Source organism: Octodon degus, unplaced genomic scaffold (assembly GCF_000260255.1).
Source record: "Octodon degus isolate 3935 unplaced genomic scaffold, OctDeg1.0 scaffold00491, whole genome shotgun sequence".
In the NCBI taxonomy this organism is placed as follows: Eukaryota; Metazoa; Chordata; class Mammalia; order Rodentia; family Octodontidae; genus Octodon; species Octodon degus.
In genome coordinates, this window is record NW_004525067.1 from 154,501 (window position 1) to 163,455 (window position 8,955).

Here is an 8,955-nt window from a genome sequence, read left to right on the forward strand (position 1 = left end):
ATGGAAATATATTTTTTAAAATTTCTAATACTAGGAGACGATACCATACAATGTCTTTTAAATAAATTGTAAGTCTAAGATATAGTATAAATCTTAGAACAAAAATTAAGATTAAGCAACATTCAGAAAATTAAGTCCTAATTAATTAAAAATTAAATGTTTCAAAACAATTGAACTAAGAAAAAGTTTTCAAGATAGTAAAGAAGTATTAAGAGTAAAACACAAGATAATACTGGGATGTCAAATAAATGACCAGAACTTCTATCAGTATGAGGAGAGGATATCACACAAAGTTCTAGTGTGTTGTGCACATGCATAATGACCATGACAGTTACTGGTGGCCAGGTGTCACTTGTGGTTCTGAGCTATAGCTATTTCTTTGAAATCCACACTGTAGGCCAAGATGGGATCATGACTCATAGGATGGAAGATGAGTCCATTTGTAGAGTGTGCTGACGGAAATATTTTGCTGCTGAATACAAAAGAATAACTGAAAGTCTACTATTTTATATCTCTTATTCTCCTGTGTTTGTTTGCCCTATTTAGTGGGCTCTTGCCATTTTCATTCATGGAGCTGTGATCATTTTGCTCCCTCTCTAGAACATCATTTAGTAGTCTGTGTAGGCTTGGCTTTTTCATCATGAAATTCTTTAGTTGTTCTTTGTCATGGAAGTATTTCATTTCTCCATTATACTTGAAAGAGAGTTTTGCAGGGTATATGAGTCTGGATTGGAATTTGTTTTCTTGCAAGACTTGAAGTACTTAGCTCCATGGTCTTCTTGACTTGATGGTTTGTGAAGAGAAATCTGCCATTATTCTGATGGGTTTTCCTTTAAATGTGTTCTTTTCTTTAGCGGCTTTTAGTACATTGTTCCTGTGCTGAATTTCTGGAATCTTGATTATTATATGCCTGGGTGTGGTTTTCACTGGGTTGACATTATTTGGCATTCTATATGCTTCGGTTATCTGAATGTAAGATTGTTGTTCCATATTTGGGAAGTTTTCTGCTATTACTTCTTCCAATATCATTTGTATTGACTCCTTCTTTCTCATTGATGCCTATTAGTCTCACATTGTTCATTTTTGCATCATCTTGCAGGTATTGAATTATTTTTCTTATATCCTAGTTATTTTTAAGAGATCTTTTCTTAGTTTTTCACTACCTGCGATGGTGTTGTTAAGGTCAGAAAGTCTATTTTCACTTTCACTCAAATGGCTTTGCCAGCTTGTGATTGAGGTTTTAATTTACTGTATATCACTTTGAATCTGTTTCATACATTCTTTTTCTTACCTATATTGCTTATTCTGGGGTTCCATCATTTTTATATTCTGCTCTACTTTTTATCGGTGTACTCTTTAGAAGCACTTAGTACTGCTTTGATTATAATTCTTGCTACATTTTTTAATTCAGAAATTATTTCTGATCTGATTTCTTGTATACCTTTCTGCAGTTGTTTCTTTACTTCCAACGCTATTATTTCAGAGATTTCAGCGGTATGATTTCTTGTTTCCTCTATGCTACTGTCTTCTACATTTGTACTGGGTGGACTTGGGACCTGAGACAGCATTTTGTTCCTTTTCTTTGTCATTTTGTATACTGCTGTCTTCTGACCTTTGGTGTAGAGCTTAGATAGTTATTACCTTAGCACCAGGTCCGGATCTACGAAGTTCAGATTCCTCCAGGTGGGCGTGGCTTGGATCTGCCTGGGGTCTGGATGCTGTGGTCCACTTCTTCCTGCTGCTGCCATTGGAGTTGAACCCTTTGTGTCACTCTGTCAAGACGTTCTGCTCCTGAATCAGCTGAGTGAGTCTAGCTGCTAACCTCTTTGCAGTGAATTCTGCTGAAGGGTTCCATGCTGGGCATGTATTTTCCCTTGAATGAGGATTCAATGGGCACCAGGCATTCTCATTTAACCCTGGGCCTGCACTCCATCCAATGAGGATCTGGTGGCCAGGAGGTGCTCTCACTCACGCCAGACCTGCACTTTGGGTCTATTCAGGATCTGGCAGCCGCAGGCAGTCTTGCTCTCATGCTAGGCCTGGGCTCTGGGTCTGTTCAGCATCTGGAGGCCACAGGCAGTCTTGCTTACATGCCAGGCCTGCGCACTTGAAATTTGTTTTCTTGCGAGACTGGAAGCTCTTTGCTTCTTGGTTTTCTTGACTTGATGGTTTGTGAAGATAAATCTCCTGTTACTTTATGGGTTTTCCTTTAAATATGATCTGTTTCTTTTAGGTAGCAGCTTTTAGTACATTGTCCTCATGCTGGATTTCTGGGATCTTGATTATTATATATCTGGGTGAGTTTTTAATTGTGTTCATGTTATTTGGAATTCTATATTCTTCAGTTACCTGAATGTCAGATTGTTTCCACATATTTGGGAAGTTTTCTGCTATTACATCTGCTCATACACTTTTTATGTTATTTGTATTAACTCTTTTTTTCTCATTGATGCCTACTAGTCTTATGTTGTTCATCTTTGCATCATCTTCTAAGTGTTGAATGACTTTTGCTGCTAACTTAGTTTTTATGAGTTATTTTATCACTTTTTCACTAGCTACAATGGTGTCATCAAGGTCTGAAACTCTATGTTCACTTTCATTCCATCTGATTTCACAGTTTGTGATTCAGATTTTAATTTCCTATATATCTCTTTGAATCTGCTTAATGCACTCTATTTCTTTCTCATATTGTTCATTCAGGGTTTCTATCATTTTTCAATTCTCTTCCATTTTTTTTAAATCTGTGTCTCCTTCAGAAGCACTTAGCAGTGTTTTCATTATAGTTATCACTTCTTTTTTTACTTCAGAGATTATTTCTGATCTCATTTCCTCTATTCTTTTCTGCAGTTGTTTCTTTACTTCAGATGCTATTATTTAAGAGACTTCAGGTGTGTTATGTCCAACTTATTCTATGCTTCTGTGTTCTGCTTTTGTTCTGGGTGGGCTGTGCACCTGAGAATCCATTTTGCTCCTTCTCTTTGTCATTTTCTATAGCACTGTCCTCTGACCTTTGGTGTATTGTTTTCATTCAGTTATTACTTTAGCATCTACCAAACTTCTTACCCGAGAGATTATGTGGTTAAGACAATTACACTTGTTTATTTACATAACTACAAGTATAGACAATAATAATGAGTAGGGCTATTTGGTAGTTGACAAACGTTTGTAAGTAATGGGTTTGTATTTTAGACCATAACACCAAACATGTCTGTGTAACTAAGCAGATATTAAATTGGCAATATATATTTAAATTATTTCCCCTACATACTATCTAGTCACCATCCCTTGATGTACATGGGGTATTCTAGGCAGACTGATTAACTCTGGTTACCTGTTACCCCCTATTTCAATCAACAGAGAAAGAGGGAGGATGCTATCATAGATCTGGATCTACCAAAGTGTGTCAGTTTACCAGGCCAGGATCTAGCATGTTTGAACTCATCCAGATTTTCCTGGCCTATTAATATGGCTTTATTTTTATACCTTGTTTTTATACTTTTCTGGTGGATGGTTAAGACCAAGATAAAGCAAGACCTGTATAACAAAACAGGTAACTTTTGTATCTATCAGAGAAGGTCAGTAAAAGCCCTTCTTGATTTGCCCTACAATCTTGTACAGAACTTTGTAGATCTTTGGTCAGTGTCAGCCATGTGGAGGTGTCACAGCCATTGCTTGATCAATTTGCTCTCTGTGAAAATCTGAGAGAATGTTTTCTCTCTATGTGACTCTCCTTAGGCACATACTACATCGTCAATCACTTTCTGCTTGGCCCCTTAATCTTGATGATCAGAAATTTTGGACACCACTGAGTTACAAAAGTTATAGTATAGGTTATCTTATGTTCTCAGTCCTAAATGACATTGAAGGCCTAGGATCATAATGTTGGCTGTCCTTGTAGCCTTTCATTTTCTCTAATTTTTTTTGCCCTAAAACATAAGTTGTTAACCCTCCAGAAGAGAAGATTAATGATATTATTACTCTAAAGCATAGGCTGTTGGGCTCAACATCAGTATGTGTCTGAATTTAAAATGCCTTACACATAACATGGAACAGGTATTTTCCATGAATTGTTGATATGATAAAGTTTAAATTTTTACAGAATGTGAAAAAATAAAAAAACATAATATCAAAAAAGAAATAAACAAGTACAACTTTTATATAGAAGTTTGGAAATCTATCCATGTAGAATACTGTATCATGACAGTGCTATGGCATTTTCTCTTCTCTCTTGTTTTCATTTATTACACTTTTTTCTTTTTTTTAAACAAATACATACTTGAGAGAGAGTTTAGCAATAATTGATATGACTTTAGAAGCAGTATGCTTTAAAAGACCAGACATTTCAATCATGGCCCTAGTACTACACATTGCTGTCTTCAGTACAGTTGCTTAGTTCACAGATATCAGCATATATAGTTAGTCAAGGTGAGTATCCTACCAATTCACTTCTAGTTTCAAAACCCTGAGAGAGATTCTCAGGATCACTGCCTTAGCCATCTCTCTTTCTTTTCTCTAGCAACTTTTAGCATATTGTCTTTCTGCTGAATTTCTGGGATCTTGACTATTATATGTCTAGTTGTGTTTTTAATTGTGTTGAAGTTATTTGAAGTTCCATTTGCTTTATTTATGTAAATGTCAGATTGTTTCTGTACATTTGAGAATTTTTCTGCTATTAATTTTGCCCATACTCTTTTTATATATTTGTAGTTACTCCTATTTTCTCATTGATGCCTATCAGTTTGACACTGTTCATCTTTGCATTTTCTTGCAGATGTTGAATTATTTTCTTCTTGTATCCTGGTTGTTTTTGAAATATCTTTTTTTTTTTACCTTCTCACTGATGGTGTCTTCAAGAGCTGAAACTCTATTTTCGCTTTCACTCCAAAGGTTTGGAAAGCTTGTGATTGAGATTTTAAGTTCCTCTATATCTCTTTGACTCTGCTTCATGCTATCTATTTCTTTCCTATATTGTTTATTGATGGATACCATCGTTTTTCTATCTCCTCTATTTTTTGGACAGGATCTTCTTTAGAAGCAGTTATTAATTATTTCATTACAGAAATCATCACTTTTTTTACTACAGAGATTTTTTCTGATCTGATTTTTCTCTATACATTTCTGCAGTTGGATCTTTACTTCAGATACTGTTAATTCAGACATTTCATCTCTGTGATTCCCAATATCTTCTGTACAAGCATCTCATGCATTTTACCTGGATGGTCTCAGGGTCTGAGATGGCATTTTGCTCTTTCTCTTTGGCACTTTCTATAGCACTGTCCTTTGCTGTAGATCTTTGGTGCAGTTATAACCTTAGATCATTCCAAAATTCTTACCCAAGGGATATTATATTGTTAAGGCAGATATAGTTTTGTATTTACAGAACTACAGTTAGAAACACTAATCACGGGTAGTGATATTTAGCAGCTGATAAACTTTTGTAAATACTGAGTTTGTATTTTAGACAGTAAGTGCAAGAAATATGTCTGTATAGCTAAGCAGATATTAAATTCAAAGTTTTTATTTAAGTTAGAATCTGTAAGTTCTGTCTGATCACCTCCCCTTGATGTACCTGGTATCTCCCAGGCAGAGTAGTTCACCCCAATTGCTTTTTATCCCCTTCCTAAGAGAGCAAGAAAGAGGATGCTTTTAAAGATCAGGATCTAGCTAAGTGTCTCAGCTTACCGAGTCCAGATTTATGAAGTTTGAATTTGTCCTGACATGCCTGGCTTGGGTTTGGCATCTGTGCTCATTTATTTCCTGTTGCAGCCCTTAGAAGTGAACCTGCTGAGTACCTGTGGAAAGATATTCTACTCCTAGATGAGCTGGGTGGTTGTGAACTGTAGACTCTCTGTAGGGACTTCAGCTGCAGAGTTTTTCAACAGGCCTCTATGCAGGTCTGAGCTGCATCTGTAGGGGTCCACAAAGCACAGTGGAAGTCTCACACAAATACTGGGCGTGGGCTGGGTCTGCATTGTTTCAGAGGGCTCCCAAGAGCAGGGCAGAATATCTTACACTTTGGGACTTTGCTGGGTCCCCAGGGGTCCAAAGCCTTACCTAGAGCATGGAAGAAGGTCTCACTCACTCTCTGGGCCTGCGCTGGGTTCAGAAAGACACAGTGTGCACGGGGTAGCAGAAGCTCTCTCATGCACACTTTGGGCCTGGTCTGGGTCTAGAAGGGTCCCCAGAGCACTGTAGAAGGTCTCACTTACATGCTGGCCCAAGACTGAGTCCAGTGGGGTCCCAAGAGCTTGGCAGAAGATCTCACTCAAAGACTAGACCTGGGCTGGTTCAGGAGGTGTTCAGGGGAGTCCTGAGGGCACAATGGAAGGTGTCACTCACAATAAGGGCTTAGACTGGGTCTGGAGTGTTGCTGAGAGCATGTTGGAAGGTCGCATTCACACACCGGGCTTGGGCTGGTTCTAGAGAGGGCTGGAGGGGTCCTGAGAGCACACAGAAAGTGTCAGTCACGCTCTTAGCTGAGCCACAACACATAAAATATAACTTTAGGCTATTAAAAGTAGAAACCTTGAGGATTGGATGATATTAGAGGCATACGAATCTGTGTTACAAGGATAGGCTCAAGTTAAGGGACAACCACAGCACTTGTTGAATTCTGTGGTCATAAATTGAAAAACAATGTGGGATACATAATCTATAAGAAATGTTGTATAAAATGAATGAAACATTCCTATAGAAAGAGAATGAAGGACATCCATCCATATATTTAATATGGAAGATTCCAGCTGATGGCCCAGATCCCACAATAATCTCCTGAATACATCCACCTTAACACTTAAATGCCATGGAGTTTGAGATAGGAGGGGGAACTGCACTGGAGTCAGTAAGAAACATTCAAAGCAAGAATAAGTCCTCCCCAGAAAAGTATCACAACTGTCTTCACCAACAGTGAGCTCCACAGCTCCTCCAATGATGAGAGTGGTCGTATTCCCCTCAGAAATGCCACCACAACTATCTTCTCCATGATTCTAAGTTGTGTTCCACCTTTCCATTGAGATCAAGGAACAAGGCTCCAAGGGAGTATCAAAGCACTGACAGAGCAATCTGCACTCAATCCCACAAACAAGTTTCCAAGCCAGCTGAATAATTAAAATAGACATGTTCACCTTCAAAGTCAACAGGATAAGTTCAAACATTCTCTCTGCTGCTTCCATCAGCCATTAAAAATCTTCTGTGAACTAAGAAACTGCACTGAAGATAGAAAAGTGTAGTGGGGTCATGCTTGGAATGACTCTCATTCTAGTCTTCTAAATATGTACCTCTTGTCGTGCCATACTAACTACTGCCAATGTTGTCTCTCAAATCAATGATTGTTTCAAAAAGGGTAATAAGCAAAAATAAAACAGAAGAAAAAAATCCTAGGACTGTTCAGCTACAATGCTGTATATAGTTAGATTTCTAAATTTCTGTATAAATATATTTAATTGTTTATTCCTCTTTTTAATATTTTTTATTTTTTATTCATATTCTTTAGGGATTTAAATTTAATATAACAGTACTTCATGGAAAATACCTGTTTTATGATTTTTCTAAATGTTTGATATTCAGACAGGTAGTGAGGTGAAGCTCAACTGCCTGTGTTGTAGGTTAGTAATAATAACCTTCTGTTCTGGAGAGTTAACAACCTAAGTTTTCAGACCAGAAATTACAGAAAAGAATGAATGCAAGCACCAGCAAAATTTTAACACAAATCTTGAGGGTCACTTTGAGTTTGGCACCAGCTTAGCTACTCTCAGAGACCCTGTCTTAAATAAAAAGGAAAACATACATAGACAAATAAAGGGAATTTTCATGTAAATACTTTAAAATCCCTCAGTGACTTGATTATTTCATTTATATACGTGATGTTTTTTTTTAGTGGAGCACTAATATATTTTTCCTGAATAAGTGCTATTTGGGGCTATTGTACATACAATACCTTGATATTTAATTACCCATGAGTCTGAGATGCTTCTCCTGCATCTTCATAGTATACACACCAGATATACCCGCCCTTCTGCAGGTGAGAAATACAATAATTTCTACAATAGTTTGTTTCAAGCAGTTTAAATGAATTTTATTCAGAAACAAATAGCAATGAGACAGTTTGAAAACCGATTCATAGGACAGTTTCAATAATTAATAAATTGGATATTGTTGTCTTCATAATGGTTATACATAGTACAAGATGCAGACATGATATCCTGACCAAACACTATTAGTACAAATCTTTCTTTGCATTGAATTAAGAAAAAGTGGCTGTATATCTATCCTAACTATGTTGTCCCTACAGATACAACATAATCCTACATTTGTATCGCCATTTTTATTTGGCTTTCTCAGAGATGGGGTTATCATGCCATACAGTCTTTCAAGTAAACGTTTGTTTAAAAAAAGTGGGATAATAAATGAAAATAAGAGACAAAAAAATACATGGGACTGTCCTGATACAATACTATATATGGTTTGATTTCTAAATTTCTGTGTAAAAATATTTAGTTCTTTATTCCTATTTTTAAAAGAAATTTTATTATTTTTTGCTTCACATTCTGTAGGGATTGAAAGTTTAGCATATCAAGCTTTATGGAAAATAACTGTTCCATGTTATGACTAAGATGTTTGATATTCAGACAGATAGTGAAGTGAAGCTCAACTGCCTTTTTTTGTACTGTAATAATGATAAGCTACCTTTCTGGAGGGTGAACAACCTAAGTTTGCAGACAAAAACTTAGAAAAAAAGGATGGGATGCAAGGACAGCCAATATTTTGACACTAGCCTTTCAAGATCAGTGAGGACTCAGGACATAGGAGAACCTATACTGTAACATTATGAACATCAGTCATGTCCCAAACTTTCTGATCAAGGAGGTGATGGGCCCACAGAGGAATGTGATTGATGATGTTGAGTGTGTCTAACGAGAGTCTTATGGAGAGAAAACCCTGTCTCAGGCTTCCTCA